We start from the raw sequence: 18,295 nt of genomic DNA, 5'->3' as shown, positions 1-18,295 counted from the left end.
TAGTTGCATAGTTTCTAGTTGTGGAGTTTCTAGTTGTGGAGTTTCTAGTTGCGGAGTTTCTAGGTGTGGATTTTCTAGTTGTTGCGTTTCTAGTTGTGGTGTTTCAAGTTGTAGAATTTGTAGGTGTTGAGTTTCTAGTTGTGGAGTTTCTAGTTGCTTGGTTTCTAGTTGCGGAGTTTCTAGTTGTGGAGTTTCTAGCATTGGTGTTTCTAGTTGCAGAGTTCCTAGTATCAGAGTTTCTAGTTGCGGACGTTCTAGCTGTGGAGTTTCTAGTTGCGGAGTTTCTAGTTGCGGAGTTTCTAGTTGCATAGTTTCTAGTTGTGGAGTTTCTAGTTGTGGAGTTTCTAGTTGCGGAGTTTCTAGGTGTGGAGTTTCTAGTTGTTGCGTTTCTAGTTGTGGTGTTTCAAGTTGTAGAATTTGTAGGTGTTGAGTTTCTAGTTGTGGAGTTTCTATTTGCTGGGTTTCTAGTTGTGGAGTTTCTAGTTGTTGAGTCTCTGGTTGTGGAACTTCTAGTTGTGGAGTTTCTAGTTGCGGAGTTTCTGGTTGTGGAGTTTCTAGTTGCGAAGTTTGTAGTTGTGGAGTCTGTAGTTGTCGAGTTTCTAGATGTGGAGTTCCTAGTTGTTGCGTTTCTAGTTGTGGTGTTTCAAGTTGTAGAATTTGTAGGTGTTGAGTTTCTAGTTGTGGAGTTTCTATTTGCTGGGTTTCTTGTTGTGGAGTTTCTAGTTGTTGAGTCTCTGGTTGTGGAACTTCTAGTTGTGAAGTTCCTAGTTGTGAAGTTTCTAGTTGTTGAGTTTCTAGTTGCCGAGCTTCTAGTTGCAAAGTCTCAAGTTGTGGAGTTTCTACTTATGGAGTTTCTAATTGTGAAGTTTCTAGTCATGGAGTTTGTAGTTGTGGAGTCTCTAGTTGTGGAGTTTCTAGCTGTGGAGTTTCTAGTTGCGGAGTTTTAGTTGCAGAGTTTCGAGTTGCAAGTTTCTAGCTGTGCAGTTTCTAGTTGCAGAGTTTCTAGTTGTGGAGTGTCTAGTTGTGGAGTTTCTAGTTGCGAAGTGTCTAGTTGTGGAGTTTCTAGTTGTGGAGTTTCTAGTTGCAGAGTTTCGAGTTGCAGAGTTTCAAGTTGTGGAGTTTATTCTTGCGGAGTCTCTAGTAGTGGAGTTTCTAGTTGCGGAGTTTCTAGTTGCGGAGTTTTTAGTTGTGGAGTTTCTAGTTGTGGAATTTGTAGTTGTGGAGTATCTAGTTGTGGCGTTTCAATTTGTGGAGTTTCTAGTTGTGGAGTTTCTAGTTGTGGAGTTTCTAGTTGCCGAGTTTCTAGTTTCGAAGTCTCAAGTTGTGGAGTTTCTAGCTGTGGAGTTTCTTGTTGCGGAGTTTCTAGTTGTGGAGTTCCTGGTTGTGAGGTTCGTAGTTGTGGAGTTTCTAGTTGTGGAGTTTCAAGTTATGGAGTCTCTAGTTGTGGAGTTTCTAGTTGCGGAGTTTCTAGTTGTAGAGTTTCTAGTTGTGGAGTCTGTAGTTGTTGTGTTTCTAGTTGTGGAGTTTCTAGTTGCGAAGTCTCAAGTTGTGGAGTTTCTAGTTGTGGAGTTTCTTGTTGTGGGGTTCGTAGTTGTGGGGTTCGTATTTGTGGAGTTTCTAGTTGTGGAGTCTCTAGCTGTGGAGTTTCTAGTTGTGGAGTCTGTAGTTGTGGAGTTTCTAGTTGTGGAGTTTCTACTTATGGAGTTTCTAGTTGTGGAGTTTCTAGTTGTGGAATTTGTAGTTGCGGAGTATCTAGTTGTGGTGTTTCAAGTTCTGGAGTTTCTAGTTGTGATGTTTCTAGTTGTGGAGTTTCTAGTTGCTGAGTTTCTAGTTGCTGAGTTTCTAGTTGCAAAGTCTCAAGTTGTAGAGTTTCTAGTTGCGGAGTTTCTAGTTGCGGAGTTTCCAGTTGTGGAGTTTCTAGTTGCAGAGTTTCGAGTTGCAGAGTTTCAAGTTGTGGAGTCTCAAGTTTTGAGTGTCTAGTTGTGGAGTTTCTAGTTGCGGAGTTTTCTAGTTGTGGAGTGTCTAGTTGTGGAGTTTCTAGTTGCGAATCGTCTAGTTGTGGAGTTTCTAGTTGCGGAGTTTCTAGTTGTGGAGTTTCTAGTTGGAGTTTTTAGTTTTCGAGTTTCTAGTTGTACATTTTGTAGTTGCGGAGTTCCCAGTTGTGGAGTTTCTAGTTGTGGATTTTGTAGTTGCGGAGTTTCGAGTTGTGGAGATTGTAGTTGTGTAGTTTCTAGTTAGGAATTTTCTAGTTGCAGAGTTTCGAGTTACAGAGTTTCAAGTTGTGGAGTTCATAGTTGCGGAGTCTCTAGTTGTGGAGTTTCTAGTTGCGGAGTTTCTAGTTGCGGAGTTTCTAGCTGGGGAGTTTCTAGTTGCGGAGTGTCTATAGTTGTGGTCTCTAGTTGTGGAGTTTCTAGTTGTGGAGTTTCTAGTTGTGGAGTTTCTAGCGTTGGAGTTTCTAGTTGCAGAGTTCCTAGTTGCAGAGTTTCTAGTTGCGGACGTTCTAGCTGTGGAGTTTCTAATGCGGAGTTTCTAGTTGCATAGTTTCTAGTTGTGGAGTTTCTAGTTGTGGAGTTTCTAGTTGCGGAGTTTCTAGGTGTGGATTTTCTAGTTGTTGCGTTTCTAGTTGTGGTGTTTCAAGTTGTAGAATTTGTAGGTGTTGAGTTTCTAGTTGTGGAGTTTCTAGTTGCTGGGTTTCTAGTTGTGGAGTTTCTAGTTGCGGAGTTTCTAGTTGTGGAGTTTCTAGCATTGGTGTTTCTAGTTGCAGAGTTCCTAGTATCAGAGTTTCTAGTTGCGGACGTTCTAGCCGTGGAGTTTCTAGTTGCGGAGTTTCTAGTTGCGGAGTTTCTAGTTGCATAGTTTCTAGTTGTGGAGTTTCTAGTTGTGGAGTTTCTAGTTGCGGAGTTTCTAGGTGTGGAGTTTCTAGTTGTTGCGTTTCTAGTTGTGGTGTTTCAAGTTGTAGAATTTGTAGGTGTTGAGTTTCTAGTTGTGGAGTATATAGTTGCTGGGTTTCTAGTTGTGGAGTTTCTAGTTGTTGAGTCTCTGGTTGTGGAACTTCTAGTTGTGGAGTTTCTAGTTGCGGAGTTTCTGGTTGTGGAGTTTCTAGTTGCGAAGTTTGTAGTTGTGGAGTCTGTAGTTGTGGAGTTTCTAGATGTGAAGTTCCTAGTTATGGAGTCTCTAGTTGTGGAGTTTTAAGTTGCGGAGTTTCTAGTTGCGGGGTTTCTAAATTTGGAGTTTCTTGTTGTGAATTTTGTAGTTGTGGAGTATCTAGTTGTGGTGTTTCAAGTTGTGGAGTTTCTAGTTGTGGAGTTTCTAGTTGTGGAGTTTCTAGTTTTTGAGTTTCTAGTTGCCGAGTTTCTAGTTGCGAAGTCTCAAGTTGTTGAGTCTCCGGTTGTGGAATTTCTTGTTGTAGAGTTTCTAGTTGCGGAGTTTCTAGTTGCGGAGTTTCCAGTTGTGGAGTTTCTAGTTGTGGAGTTTCTAGTTGTGGAGTCTGTAGTTGTGGAGTTTCTTGTTGTGGAGTTCCTAGTTATGGAGTGTCTAGTTGTGGAGTTTAAAGTTGCGGAGTTTCTAATTGCGGAGTTACTAAATTTGGAGTTTCTAGATGTGGAATTTGTAGCTGTGGAGTATCTAGTTGTGGTTTTTCAAGTTATGGAGTCTCTAGTTGGGGAGTTTCTAGTTGCGCAGTTTCTAGTTGCCGAGTTTCTAGTTGCAAAGTCTCAAGTTGTGGAGTTTCTAGCTGTGGAGTTTCTAGTTGCGGAGTTTCTAGTTGTGGAGTTTCTAGTTGTGGAGTCTCTAGTTGTGGAGTTTCTAGTTGTGGAGTTCCTAGCTGTGGAGTTTCTAGTTGCGGAGTTTTAGTTGCAGAGTTTCGAGATGCAAGTTTCTAGCTGTGCAGTTTCTAGTTGCAGAGTTTCTAGTTGCGAAGTCTGTCGTTTCGGAGTCTCAAGTTTTGAGTGTCTAGTTGTGGAGTTTCTAGTTGCGGAGTTTTCTAGTTGTGGAGTGTCTAGTTGTGGAGTTTCTAGTTGCGAATTGTCTAGTTGTGGAGTTTCTAGTTGCGGAGTTTCTAGTTGTGGAGTTTCTAGTTGGAGTTTTTAGTTTTCGAGTTTCTAGTTGTACATTTTTTAGTTGCGGAGTTCCCAGTTGTGGAGTTTCTAGTTGTGGATTTTGTAGTTGCGGAGTTTCGAGTTGTGGAGATTGTAGTTGTGTAGTTTCTAGTTAGGAATTTTCTAGTTGCAGAGTTTCAAGTTGTGGAGTTCATAGTTGCGGAGTCTCTAGTTGTGGAGTTTCTAGTTGCGGAGTTTCTAGTTGCGGAGTTTCTAGCTGGGGAGTTTCTAGTTGCGGAGTGTCTATAGTTGTGGTCTCTAGTTGTGGAGTTTCTAGTTGTGGAGTTTCTAGTTGTGGAGATTCTAGCGTTGGAGTTTCTAGTTGCAGAGTTCCTAGTTGCAAAGTTTCTAGTTGCGGACGTTCTAGCTGTGGAGTTTCTAATGTGGAGTTTCTAGTTGCATAGTTTCTAGTTGTGGAGTTTCTAGTTGTGGAGTTTCTAGTTGCGGAGTTTCTAGGTGTGGATTTTCTAGTTGTTGCGTTTCTAGTTGTGGTGTTTCAAGTTGTAGAATTTGTAGGTGTTGAGTTTCTAGTTGTGGAGTTTCTAGTTGCTGGGTTTCTAGTTGTGGAGTTTCTAGTTGCGGAGTTTCTAGTTGTGGAGTTTCTAGCATTGGTGTTTCTAGTTGCAGAGTTCCTAGTATCAGAGTTTCTAGTTGCGGACGTTCTAGCTGTGGAGTTTCTAGTTGCGGAGTTTCTAGTTGCGGAGTTTCTAGTTGCATAATTTCTAGTTGTGGAGTTTCTAGTTGTGGAGTTTCTAGTTGCGGAGTTTCTAGGTGTGGAGTTTCTAGTTGTTGCGTTTCTAGTTGTGGTGTTTCAAGTTGTAGAATTTGTAGGTGTTGAGTTTCTAGTTGTGGAGTTTCTATTTGCTGGGTTTCTAGTTGTGGAGTTTCTAGTTGTTGAGTCTCTGGTTGTGGAACTTCTAGTTGTGGAGTTTCTAGTTGCGGAGTTTCTGGTTGTGGAGTTTCTAGTTGCGAAGTTTGTAGTTGTGGAGTCTGTAGTTGTCGAGTTTCTAGATGTGGAGTTCCTAGTTGTTGCGTTTCTAGTTGTGGTGTTTCAAGTTGTAGAATTTGTAGGTGTTGAGTTTCTAGTTGTGGAGTTTCTATTTGCTGGGTTTCTAGTTGTGGAGTTTCTAGTTGTTGAGTCTCTGGTTGTGGAACTTCTAGTTGTGAAGTTCCTAGTTGTGAAGTTTCTAGTTGTTGAGTTTCTAGTTGCCGAGCTTCTAGTTGCAAAGTCTCAAGTTGTGGAGTTTCTACTTATGGAGTTTCTAATTGTGAAGTTTCTAGTCATGGAGTTTGTAGTTGTGGAGTCTCTAGTTGTGGAGTTTCTAGCTGTGGAGTTTCTAGTTGCGGAGTTTTAGTTGCAGAGTTTCGAGTTGCAAGTTTCTAGCTGTGCAGTTTCTAGTTGCAGAGTTTCTAGTTGTGGAGTGTCTAGTTGTGGAGTTTCTAGTTGCGAAGTGTCTAGTTGTGGAGTTTCTAGTTGTGGAGTTTCTAGCTGCAGAGTTTCGAGTTGCAGAGTTTCAAGTTGTGGAGTTTATTCTTGCGGAGTCTCTAGTAGTGGAGGTTCTAGTTGCGGAGTTTCTAGTTGCGGAGTTTTTAGTTGTGGAGTTTCTAGTTGTGGAATTTGTAGTTGTGGAGTATCTAGTTGTGGCGTTTCAATTTGTGGAGTTTCTAGTTGTGGAGTTTCTAGTTGTGGAGTTTCTAGTTGCCGAGTTTCTAGTTTCGAAGTCTCAAGTTGTGGAGTTTCTAGCTGTGGAGTTTCTCGTTGCGGAGTTTCTAGTTGTGGAGTTTCAAGTTATGGAGTCTCTAGTTGTGGAGTTTCTAGTTGCGGAGTTTCTAGTTGTAGAGTTTCTAGTTGTGGAGTCTGTAGTTGTTGTGTTTCTAGTTGTGGAGTTTCTAGTTGCGAAGTCTCAAGTTGTGGAGTTTCTAGTTGTGGAGTTTCTTGTTGTGGGGTTCGTAGTTGTGGGGTTCGTATTTGTGGAGTTTCTAGTTGTGGAGTCTCTAGCTGTGGAGTTTCTAGTTGTGGAGTCTGTAGTTGTGGAGTTTCTAGTTGTGGAGTTTCTACTTATGGAGTTTCTAGTTGTGGAGTTTCTAGTTGTGGAATTTGTAGTTGCGGAGTATCTAGTTGTGGTGTTTCAAGTTGTGGAGTTTCTAGTTGTGATGTTTCTAGTTGTGGAGTTTCTAGTTGCTGAGTTTCTAGTTGCTGAGTTTCTAGTTGCAAAGTCTCAAGTTGTAGAGTTTCTAGTTGCGGAGTTTCTAGTTGCGGAGTTTCCAGTTGTGGAGTTTCTAGTTGTGGAGTTTGTAGTTGTGGAGTCTGTAGTTGTGGAGTTTCTTGTTGTGGAGTTCCTAGTTATGGAGTGTCTAGTTGTGGAGTTTAAAGTTGCGGAGTTTCTAATTGCGGAGTTACTAAATTTGGAGTTTCTAGATGTGGAATTTGTAGCTGTGGAGTATCTAGTTGTGGTTTTTCAAGTTATGGAGTCTCTAGTTGGGGAGTTTCTAGTTGCGCAGTTTCTAGTTGCGGAGTTTCTAGGTGTGGACTTTCAAGTTGGGGAATTTGTAGTTGTGGAGTATCTAGTTGTGGTGTTTCAAATTGTGGAGTTTCTAGTTGTGGAGTTTCTAGTTGTGGAGTTTCTAGTTGTGGAGTTTCTAGTTGCCGAGTTTCTAGTTGCAAAGTCTCAAGTTGTGGAGTTTCTAGCTGTGGAGTTTCTAGTTGCAGAGTTTCTAGTTGTGGAGTTTCTAGTTGTGGAGTCTCTAGTTGCAAAGTCTCAAGTTGTGGAGTTTCTAGCTGTGGAGTTTCTAGTTGCGGAGTTTTCTAGTTGTGGAGTGTCTAGTTGTGGAGTTTTTAGTTGCGAATTGTCTAGTTGTGGAGTTTCTAGTTGCGGAGTTTCTAGTTGTGGAGTTTCTAGTTGGAGTTTTAGTTTTCGAGTTTCTAGTTGTACATTTTCTAGTTGCGGAGTTCCCAGTTGTGGAGTTTCTAGTTGTGGATTTTGTAGTCGCGGAGTTTCGAGTTGTGGAGATTGTAGTTGTGTAGTTTCTAGTTGGGAATTTTCTAGTTGCAGAGTTTCGAGTTGCAGAGTTTCAAGTTGTGGAGTTCATAGTTGCGGAGTCTCTAGTTGTGGAGTTTCTAGTTGTGGAGTTTCTAGTTGCGGAGTTTCTAGCTGGGGAGTTTCTAGTTGCGGAGTCTCTAGTTGTGGTCTCTAGTTGAGGAGTTTCTAGTTGTGGAGTTTCTAGTTGTGGAGTTTCTAGCGATGGAGTTTCTAGTTGCGGAGTTCCTAGTTGCAGAGTTTCTAGTTGCGGACGTTCTAGCTGTGGAGTTTCTAGTTGCGGAGTTTCTAGTTGCATAGTTTCTAGTTGTGGAGTTTCTAGTTGTGGAGTTTCTAGTTGCGGAGTTTCTAGGTGTGGAGTTTCTAGTTGTTGCGTTTCTAGTTGTGGTGTTTCAAGTTGTAGAATTTGTAGGTGTTGAGTTTCTAGTTGTGGAGTTTCTATTTGCTGGGTTTCTAGTTGTGGAGTTTCTAGTTGTTGAGTCTCTGGTTGTGGAACTTCTAGTTGTGGAGTTTCTAGTTGCGGAGTTTCTGGTTGTGGAGTTTCTAGTTGCGAAGTTTGTAGTTGTGGAGTCTGTAGTTGTCGAGTTTCTAGATGTGGAGTTCCTAGTTCTGGAGTCTCTAGTTGTGGAGTTTTAAGTTGCGGAGTTTCTAGTTGCGGGGTTTCTAAATTTAGAGTTTCTTGTTGTGGAATTTGTAGTTGTGGAGTATCTAGTTGTGGTGTTTCAAGTTGTGGAGTTTCTAGTTGTGGAGTTTCTAGTTGTGGAGTTTCTAGTTGTTGAGTTTCTAGTTGCCGAGTTTCTAGTTGCGAAGTCTCAAGTTGTGGAGTTTTTAGTTGTGGAGTCTCAAGTTTTTGAGTCTCCGGTTGTGGAATTTCTTGTTGTGGAGTTTCTAGTTGCGGAGTTTCTAGTTGCGCAGTTTCCAGTTGTGGAGTTTCTAGTTGTGGAGTTTGTAGTTGTGGAGTTTCTTGTTGTGGAGTTCCTAGTTATGGAGTGTCTAGTTGTGGAGTTTAAAGTTGCGGAGTTTCTAGTTGCGGAGTTTCTAAATTTGGAGTTTCTAGATGTGGAATTTGTAGCTGTGGAGTACCTAGTTGTGGTGTTTCAAGTTATGGAGTCTGTAGTTTGTGGAGTTTCTAGTTGCGGAGTTTCTAGTTGCGGAGTTTCTAGTTGTGGACTTCCAAGCTGTGGAATTTGTAGTTGTGGAGTATCTAGTTGTGGTGTTTCAATTTGTGGAGTTTCTAGTTGCCGAGTTTCTAGTTGCAAAGTCTCAAGTTGTGGAGTTTCTAGCTGTGGAGTTTCTAGTTGCGGAGTTTCTACTTGTAGAGTTTCTAGTTGTGAGGTTCGTAGTTGTGGAGTTTCTAGTTGTAGAGTTTCTAGTTGTGGAGTCTCTAGCTGTGGAGTTTCTAGTTGTGGAGTCTGTAGTTGTGGAGTTTCTAGTTGCGGAGTTTCTAGTTATGGAGTTTCTTGTTGTGGAGTTTCTAGTGTTGGATATTGTAGTTGCGGAGTATCTAGTTGTGGTGTTTCAAGTTGTGGAGTTTCTAGTTGTGAAGTTCCTAGTTGTGGAGTTTCTAGTTGTTGAGTTTCTAGTTGCCGAGCTTCTAGTTGCAAAGTCTCAAGTTGTGGAGTTTCTACTTATGGAGTTTCTAATTGTGAAGTTTCTAGTCATGGAGTTTGTAGTTGTGGAGTCTCTCGTTGTGGAGTTTCTAGCTGTGGAGTTTCTAGTTGCGGAGTTTTAGTTGCAGAGTTTCGAGTTGCAAGTTTATAGCTGTGCAGTTTCTAGTTGCAGAGTTTCTAGTTGCGAGCTCTGTCGTTGCGGAGTCTCAAGTTTTGAGTGTCTAGTGGTGGAGTTTCTAGTTGCGGAGTTTTCTAGTTGTGGAGTGTCTAGTTGTGGAGTTTCTAGTTGCGAAGTGTCTAGTTGTGGAGTTTCTAGTTGTGGAGTTTCTAGTTGCAGAGTTTCGAGTTGCAGAGTTTCAAGTTGTGGAGTCTCAAGTTTTGAGTGTCTAGTTGTGGAGTTTCTAGTTGCGGAGTTTTCTAGTTGTGGAGTGTCTAGTTGTGGAGTTTCTAGTTGCGAATCGTCTAGTTGTGGAGTTTCTAGTTACGGAGTTTCTAGTTGTGGAGTTTCTAGTTGGAGTTTTTAGTTTTCGAGTTTCTAGTTGTACATTTTGTAGTTGCGGAGTTCCCGGTTGTGGAGTTTCTAGTTGTGGATTTTGTAGTTGCGGAGTTTCGAGTTGTGGAGATTGTAGTTGTGTAGTTTCTAGTTAGGAATTTTCTAGTTGCAGAGTTTCGAGTTACAGAGTTTCAAGTTGTGGAGTTCATAGTTGCGGAGTCTCTAGTTGTGGAGTTTCTAGTTGCGGAGTTTCTAGTTGCGGAGTTTCTAGCTGGGGAGTTTCTAGTTGCGGAGTCTCTATAGTTGTGGTCTCTAGTTGTGGAGTTTCTAGTTGTGGAGTTTCTAGTTGTGGAGTTTCTAGCGTTGGAGTTTCTAGTTGCAGAGTTCCTAGTTGCAGAGTTTCTAGTTGCGGACGTTCTAGCTGTGGAGTTTCTATTTGCGGAGTTTCTAGTTGCATAGTTTCTAGTTGTGGAGTTTCTAGTTGTGGAGTTTCTAGTTGCGGAGTTTCTAGGTGTGGATTTTCTAGTTGTTGCGTTTCTAGTTGTGGTGTTTCAAGTTGTAGAATTTGTAGGTGTTGAGTTTCTAGTTGTGGAGTTTCTAGTTGCTGGGTTTCTAGTTGTGGAGTTTCTAGTTGCGGAGTTTCTAGTTGTGGAGTTTCTAGCATTGGTGTTTCTAGTTGCAGAGTTCCTAGTTGCAGAGTTTCTAGTTGCGGACGTTCTAGCTGTGGAGTTTCTAGTTGCGGAGTTTCTAGTTGCATAGTTTCTAGTTGTGGAGTTTCTAGTTGTGGAGTTTCTAGTTGCGGAGTTTCTAGGTGTGGAGTTTCTAGTTGTTGCGTTTCTAGTTGTGGTGTTTCAAGTTGTAGAATTTGTAGGTGTTGAGTTTCTAGTTGTGGAGTTTATAGTTGCTGGGTTTCTAGTTGTGGAGTTTCTAGTTGTTGAGTCTCTGGTTGTGGAACTTCTAGTTGTGGAGTTTCTAGTTGCGGAGTTTCTGGTTGTGGAGTTTCTAGTTGCGAAGTTTGTAGTTGTGGAGTCTGTAGTTGTGGAGTTTCTAGATGTGAAGTTCCTAGTTATGGAGTCTCTAGTTTCGAGTTACAGAGTTTCAAGTTGTGGAGTTCATAGTTGCGGAGTCTCTAGTTGTGGAGTTTCTAGTTGCGGAGTTTCTAGTTGCGGAGTGTCTATAGTTGTGGTCTCTAGTTGTGGAGTCTAGTTGTACATTTTTTAGTTGCGGAGTTCCCAGTTGTGGAGTTTCTAGTTGTGGATTTTGTAGTTGCGGAGTTTCGAGTTGTGGAGATTGTAGTTGTGTAGTTTCTAGTTAGGAATTTTCTAGTTGCAGAGTTTCAAGTTGTGGAGTTCATAGTTGCGGAGTCTCTAGTTGTGGAGTTTCTAGTTGCGGAGTTTCTAGTTGCGGAGTTTCTAGCTGGGGAGTTTCTAGTTGCGGAGTCTCTAGTTGTGGTCTCTAGTTGTGGAGTTTCTAGTTGTGGAGTTTCTAGTTGTGGAGTTTCTAGCGTTGGAGTTTCTAGTTGCAGAGTTCCTAGTTGCAGAGTTTCTAGTTGCGGACGTTCTAGCTGTGGAGTTTCTAATTGCGGAGTTTCTAGTTGCATAGTTTCTAGTTGTGGAGTTTCTAGTTGTAGAGTTTCTAGTTGTGGAGTTTCTAGGTGTGGAGTTTTCTAGTTGTGGAGTGTCTAGTTGTGGAGTTTCTAGTTGCGAAGTGTCTAGTTGTGGAGTTTCTAGTTGTGGAGTTTCTAGTTGTAGAGTTTCGAGTTGCAGAGTTTCAAGTTGTGGAGTCTCAAGTTTTGAGTGTCTAGTTGTGGAGTTTCTAGTTGCGGAGTTTTCTAGTTGTGAAGTGTCTAGTTGTGGAGTTTCTAGTTGCGAATCGTCTAGTTGTGGAGTTTCTAGTTGCGGAGTTTCTAGTTGTGGAGTTTCTAGTTGGAGTTTTTAGTTTTCGAGTTTCTAGTTGTACATTTTGTAGTTGCGGAGTTCCCAGTTGTGGAGTTTCTAGTTGTGGATTTTGTAGTTGCGGAGTTTCGAGTTGTGGAGATTGTAGTTGTGTAGTTTCTAGTTAGGAATTTTCTAGTTGCAGAGTTTCGAGTTACAGAGTTTCAAGTTGTGGAGTTCATAGTTGCGGAGTCTCTAGTTGTGGAGTTTCTAGTTGCGGAGTTTCTAGTTGCGGAGTGTCTATAGTTGTGGTCTCTAGTTGTGGAGTTTCTAGTTGTGGAGTTTCTAGTTATGGAGTTTCTAGCGTTGGAGTTTCTAGTTGCAGAGTTCCTAGTTGCAGAGTTTCTAGTTGCGGACGTTCTAGCTGTGGAGTTTCTAATGCGGAGTTTCTAGTTGCATAGTTTCTAGTTGTGGAGTTTCTAGTTGTGGAGTTTCTAGTTGCGGAGTTTCTAGGTGTGGATTTTCTAGTTGTTGCGTTTCTAGTTGTGGTGTTTCAAGTTGTAGAATTTGTAGGTGTTGAGTTTCTAGTTGTGGAGTTTCTAGTTGCTGGGTTTCTAGTTGTGGAGTTTCTAGTTGCGGAGTTTCTAGTTTTGGAGTTTCTAGCATTGGTGTTTCTAGTTGCAGATTTCCTAGTTGCAGAGTTTCTAGTTGCGGACGTTCTAGCTGTGGAGTTTCTAGTTGCGGAGTTTCTAGTTGCATAGTTTCTAGTTGTGGAGTTTCTAGTTGTGGAGTTTCTAGTTGCGGAGTTTCTAGGTGCGGAGTTTCTAGTTGTTGCGTTTCTAGTTGTGGTGTTTCAAGTTGTAGAATTTGTAGGTGTTGAGTTTCTAGTTGTGGAGTATATAGTTGCTGGGTTTCTAGTTGTGGAGTTTCTAGTTGTTGAGTCTCTGGTTGTGGAACTTCTAGTTGTGGAGTTTCTAGTTGCGGAGTTTCTGGTTGTGGAGTTTCTAGTTGCGAAGTTTGTAGTTGTGGAGTCTGTAGTTGTGGAGTTTCTAGATGTGAAGTTCCTAGTTATGGAGTCTCTAGTTGTGGAGTTTTAAGTTGCGGAGTTTCTAGTTGCGGGGTTTCTAAATTTGGAGTTTCTTGTTGTGAATTTTGTAGTTGTGGAGTATCTAGTTGTGGTGTTTCAAGTTGTGGAGTTTCTAGTTGTGGAGTTTCTAGTTGTGGAGTTTCTAGTTTTTGAGTTTCTAGTTGCCGAGTTTCTAGTTGCGAAGTCTCAAGTTGTTGAGTCTCCGGTTGTGGAATTTCTTGTTGTAGAGTTTCTAGTTGTGGAGTTTCTAGTTGCGGAGTTTCCAGTTGTGGAGTTTCTAGTTGTGGAGTTTGTAGTTGTGGAGTCTGTAGTTGTGGAGTTTCTTGTTGTGGAGTTCCTAGTTATGGAGTGTCTAGTTGTGGAGTTTAAAGTTGCGGAGTTTCTAATTGCGGAGTTACTAAATTTGGAGTTTCTAGATGTGGAATTTGTAGCTGTGGAGTATCTAGTTGTGGTTTTTCAAGTTATGGAGTCTCTAGTTGGGGAGTTTCTAGTTGCGCAGTTTCTAGTTGCGGAGTTTCTAGGTGTGGACTTTCAAGTTGGGGAATTTGTAGTTGTGGAGTATCTAGTTGTGGTGTTTCAAATTGTGGAGTTTCTAGTTGTGGAGTTTCTAGTTGTGGAGTTTCTAGTTGCCGAGTTTCTAGTTGCAAAGTCTCAAGTTGTGGAGTTTCTAGCTGTGGAGTTTCTAGTTGCGGAGTTTCTAGTTGTGGAGTTTCTAGTTGTGGAGTCTCTAGTTGTGGAGTTTCTAGTTGTGGAGTTCCTAGCTGTGGAGTTTCTAGTTGCGGAGTTTTAGTTGCAGAGTTTCGAGATGCAAGTTTCTAGCTGTGCAGTTTCTAGTTGCAGAGTTTCTAGTTGCGAAGTCTGTCGTTTCGGAGTCTCAAGTTTTGAGTGTCTAGTTGTGGAGTTTCTAGTTGCGGAGTTTTCTAGTTGTGGAGTGTCTAGTTGTGGAGTTTCTAGTTGCGAATTGTCTAGTTGTGGAGTTTCTAGTTGCGGAGTTTCTAGTTGTGGAGTTTCTAGTTGGAGTTTTTAGTTTTCGAGTTTCTAGTTGTACATTTTTTAGTTGCGGAGTTCCCAGTTGTGGAGTTTCTAGTTGTGGATTTTGTAGTTGCAGAGTTTCGAGTTGTGGAGATTATAGTTGTGTAGTTTCTAGTTAGGAATTTTTTAGTTGCAGAGTTTCAAGTTGTGGAGTTCATAGTTGCGGAGTCTCTAGTTGTGGAGTTTCTAGTTGCGGAGTTTCTAGTTGCGGAGTTTCTAGCTGGGGAGTTTCTAGTTGCGGAGTCTCTAGTTGTGGTCTCTAGTTGTGGAGTTTCTAGTTGTGGAGTTTCTAGTTGTGGAGTTTCTAGCGTTGGAGTTTCTAGTTGCAGAGTTCCTAGTTGCAGAGTTTCTAGTTGCGGACGTTCTAGCTGTGGAGTTTCTAATTGCGGAGTTTCTAGTTGCATAGTTTCTAGTTGTGGAGTTTCTAGTTGTAGAGTTTCTAGTTGTGGAGTTTCTAGGTGTGGAGTTTCTAGTTGTTGCGTTTCTAGTTGTGGTGTTTCAAGTTGTAGAATTTGTAGGTGTTGAGTTTCTAGTTGTGCAGTTTCTAGTTGCTGGGTTTCTAGTTGTGGAGTTTCTAGTTGCGGAGTTTCTGGTTGTGGAGTTTCTAGTTGCGAAGTTTGTAGTTGTGGAGTCTGTAGTTGTGGAGTTTCTAGATGTGGAGTTCCTAGTTATGGAGTCTCTAGTTGTGGAGTTTTAAGTTGCGGAGTTTTTAGTTGCGGGGTTTCTAAATTTGGAGTTTCTTGTTGTGAAATTTGTAGTTGTGGAGTATCTAGTTGTGGTGTTTCAAGTTGTGGAGTTCATAGTTGCGGAGTCTCTAGTTGTGGAGTTTCTAGTTGCGAAGTTTCTAGTTGCGGAGTTTCTAGCTGGGGAGTTTCTAGTTGCGGAGTGTCTATAGTTGTGGTCTCTAGTTGTGGAGTTTCTAGTTGTGGAGTTTCTAGTTGTGGAGTTTCTAGCGTTGGAGTTTCTAGTTGCAGAGTTCCTAGTTGCAGAGTTTCTAGTTGCGGACGTTCTAGCTGTGGAGTTTCTAATGCGGAGTTTCTAGTTGCATAGTTTCTAGTTGTGGAGTTTCTAGTTGTGGAGTTTCTAGTTGCGGAGTTTCTAGGTGTGGATTTTCTAGTTGTTGCGTTTCTAGTTGTGGTGTTTCAAGTTGTAGAATTTGTAGGTGTTGAGTTTCTAGTTGTGGAGTTTCTAGTTGCTGGGTTTCTAGTTGTGGAGTTTCTAGTTGCGGAGTTTCTAGTTGTGGAGTTTCTAGCATTGGTGTTTCTAGTTGCAGAGTTCCTAGTTGCAGAGTTTCTAGTTGCGGACGTTCTAGCTGTGGAGTTTCTAGTTGCGGAGTTTCTAGTTGCATAGTTTCTAGTTGTGGAGTTTCTAGTTGTGGAGTTTCTAGTTGCGGAGTTTCTAGGTGTGGAGTTTCTAGTTGTTGCGTTTCTAGTTGTGGTGTTTCAAGTTGTAGAATTTGTAGGTGTTGAGTTTCTAGTTGTGGAGTTTCTATTTGCTGGGTTTCTAGTTGTGGAGTTTCTAGTTGTTGAGTCTCTGGTTGTGGAACTTCGAGTTGTGGAGTTTCTAGTTGCGGAGTTTCTGGTTGTGGAGTTTCTAGTTGCGAAGTTTGTAGTTGTGGAGTCTGTAGTTGTCGAGTTTCTAGATGTGGAGTTCCTAGCTGCCGAGTTTCTAGTTGCGAAGTCTCAAGTTGTGGAGTTTTTAGTTGTGGAGTCTCAAGTTTTTGAGTCTCCGGTTGTGGAATTTCTTGTTTTGGAGTTTCTAGTTGCGGAGTTTCTAGTTGCGCAGTTTCCAGTTGTGGAGTTTCTAGTTGTGGAGTTTAAAGTTGCGGAGTTTCTAGTTGCGGAGTTTCTAAATTTGGAGTTTCTAGATGTGGAATTTGTAGCTGTGGAGTACCTAGTTGTGGTGTTTCAAGTTATGGAGTCTCTAGTTGTGGAGTTTCTAGTTGCGGAGTTTCTAGTTGCGGAGTTTCTAGTTGTGGACTTCCAAGCTGTGGAATTTGTAGTTGTGGAGTATCTAGTTGTGGTGTTTCAATTTGTGGAGTTTCTAGTTGCCGAGTTTCTAGTTGCAAAGTCTCAAGTTGTGGAGTTTCTAGCTGTGGAGTTTCTAGTTGCGGAGTTTCTACTTGTAGAGTTTCTAGTTGTGAGGTTCGTAGTTGTGGAGTTTCTAGTTGTAGAGTTTCTAGTTGTGGAGTCTCTAGCTGTGGAGTTTCTAGTTGTGGAGTCTGTAGTTGTGGAGTTTCTAGTTGCGGAGTTTCTAGTTATGGAGTTTCTTGTTGTGGAGTTTCTAGTGTTGGATATTGTAGTTGCGGAGTATCTAGTTGTGGTGTTTCAAGTTGTGGAGTTTCTAGTTGTGAAGTTCCTAGTTGTGGAGTTTCTAGTTGTTGAGTTTCTAGTTGCCGAGCTTCTAGTTGCAAAGTCTCAAGTTGTGGAGTTTCTACTTATGGAGTTTCTAATTGTGAAGTTTCTAGTCATGGAGTTTGTAGTTGTGGAGTCTCTAGTTGTGGAGTTTCTAGCTGTGGAGTTTCTAGTTGCGGAGTTTTAGTTGCAGAGTTTCGAGTTGCAAGTTTCTAGCTGTGCAGTTTCTAGTTGCAGAGTTTCTAGTTGCGAGCTCTGTCGTTGCGGAGTCTCAAGTTTTGAGTGTCTAGTGGTGGAGTTTCTAATTGCGGAGTTTTCTAGTTGTGGAGTGTCTAGTTGTGGAGTTTCTAGTTGCGAAGTGTCTAGTTGTGGAGTTTCTAGTTGTGGAGTTTCTAGTTGCAGAGTTTCGAGTTGCAGAGTTTCAAGTTGTGGAGTTTATAGTTGCGGAGTCTCTAGTTGTGGAGTTTCTAGTTGCGGAGTTTCTAGTTGCGGAGTTTTTAGTTGTGGAGTTTCTAGTTGTGGAATTTGTAGTTGTGGAGTATCTAGTTGTGGCGTTTCAATTTGTGGAGTTTCTAGTTGTGGAGTTTCTAGTTGTGGAGTTTCTAGTTGCCGAGTTTCTAGTTTCGAAGTCTCAAGTTGTGGAGTTTCTAGCTGTGGAGTTTCTTGTTGCGGAGTTTCTAGTTGTGGAGTTCCTGGTTGTGAGGTTCGTAGTTGTGGAGTTTCTAGTTGTGGAGTTTCAAGTTATGGAGTCTCTAGTTGTGGAGTTTCTAGTTGCGGAGTTTCTAGTTGTAGAGTTTCTAGTTGTGGTGTCTGTAGTTGTTGTGTTTCTAGTTGTGGAGTTTCTAGTTGCGAAGTCTCAAGTTGTGGAGTTTCTAGTTGTGGAGTTTCTTGTTGTGGGGTTCGTAGTTGTGGGGTTCGTATTTGTGGAGTTTCTAGTTGTGGAGTCTCTAGCTGTGGAGTTTCTAGTTGTGGAGTCTGTAGTTGTGGAGTTTCTAGTTGTGGAGTGTCTACTTATGGAGTTTCTAGTTGTGGAGTTTCTAGTTGTGGAATTTGTAGTTGCGGAGTATCTAGTTGTGGTGTTTCAAGTTGTGGAGTTTCTAGTTGTGATGTTTCTAGTTGTGGAGTTTCTAGTTGCTGAGTTTCTAGTTGCTGAGTTTCTAGTTGCAAAGTCTCAAGTTGTAGAGTTTCTAGTTGCGGAGTTTCTAGTTGCGGAGTTTCCAGTTGTGGAGTTTCTAGTTGTGGAGTTTGTAGTTGTGGAGTCTGTAGTTGTGGAGTTTCTTGTTGTGGAGTTCCTAGTTATGGAGTGTCTAGTTGTGGAGTTTAAAGTTGCGGAGTTTCTAATTGCGGAGTTACTAAATTTGGAGTTTCTAGATGTGGAATTTGTAGCTTTGGAGTATCTAGTTGTGGTTTTTCAAGTTATGGAGTCTCTAGTTGGGGAGTTTCTAGTTGCGCAGTTTCTAGTTGCGGAGTTTCTAGGTGTGGACTTTCAAGTTGGGGAATTTGTAGTTGTGGAGTATCTAGTTGTGGTGTTTCAAATTGTGGAGTTTCTAGTTGTGGAGTTTCTAGTTGTGGAGTTTCTAGTTGTGGAGTTTCTAGTTGCCGAGTTTCTAGTTGCAAAGTCTCAAGTTGTGGAGTTTCTAGCTGTGCAGTTTCTAGTTGCAGAGTTTCTAGTTGTGGAGTTTCTAGTTGTGGAGTCTCTAGTTGTGGAGTTTCTAGTTGTGGAGTTTCTAGCTCTGGAGTTTCTAGTTGCGGAGTTTTAGTTGCAGAGTTTCGAGTTGCAAGTTTCTGGCTGTGCAGTTTCTAGTTGCAGAGTTTCTAGTTGCGAAGTCTGTCGTTGCGGAGTCTCAAGTTTTGAGTGTCTAGTTGTGGAGTTTCTAGTTGCGGAGTTTTATGGTTGTGGAGTGTCTAGTTGTGGAGTTTCTAGTTGCGAATTGTCTAGTTGTGGAGTTTCTAGTTGGAGTTTTTAGTTTTCGAGTTTCTAGTTGTACATTTTGTAGTTGCGGAGTTCCCAGTTGTGGAGTTTCTAGTTGTGGATTTTGTAGTTGCGGAGTTTCGAGTTGTGGAGATTGTAGTTGTGTAGTTTCTAGTTAGGAATTTTTTAGTTGCAGAGTTTCGAGTTACAGAGTTTCAAGTTGTGGAGTTCATAGTTGCGGAGTCTCTAGTTGTGGAGTTTCTAGTTGCGGAGTTTCTAGTTGCGGAGTTTCTAGCTGGGGAGTTTCTAGTTGCGGAGTCTCTATAGTTGTGGTCTCTAGTTGTGGAGTTTCTAGTTGTGGAGTTTCTAGTTGTGGAGTTTCTAGCGTTGGAGTTTCTAGTTGCAGAGTTCCTAGTTGCAGAGTTTCTAGTTGCGGACGTTCTAGCTGTGGAGTTTCTAATTGCGGAGTTTCTAGATGCATAGTTTCTAGTTGTGGAGTTTCTAGTTGTGGAGTTTCTAGTTGCGGAGTTTCTAGGTGTGGATTTTCTAGTTGTTGCGTTTCTAGTTGTGGTGTTTCAAGTTGTAGAATTTGTAGGTGTTGAGTTTCTAGTTGTGGAGTTTCTAGTTGCTGGGTTTCTAGTTGTGGAGTTTCTAGTTGCGGAGTTTCTAGTTGTGGAGTTTCTAGCATTGGTGTTTCTAGTTGCAGAGTTCCTAGTTGCAGAGTTTCTAGTTGCGGACGCTCTAGCTGTGGAGTTTCTAGTTGCGGAGTTTCTAGTTGCATAGTTTCTAGTTGTGGAG

This window comes from Rhipicephalus microplus, unplaced genomic scaffold (genome assembly GCF_043290135.1).
Source record: "Rhipicephalus microplus isolate Deutch F79 unplaced genomic scaffold, USDA_Rmic scaffold_30, whole genome shotgun sequence".
NCBI classification, from domain to species: domain Eukaryota; kingdom Metazoa; phylum Arthropoda; class Arachnida; order Ixodida; family Ixodidae; genus Rhipicephalus; species Rhipicephalus microplus.
The sequence above is the reverse complement of the archived record's forward strand: the minus strand, read 5'-3'. Positions refer to the sequence as shown.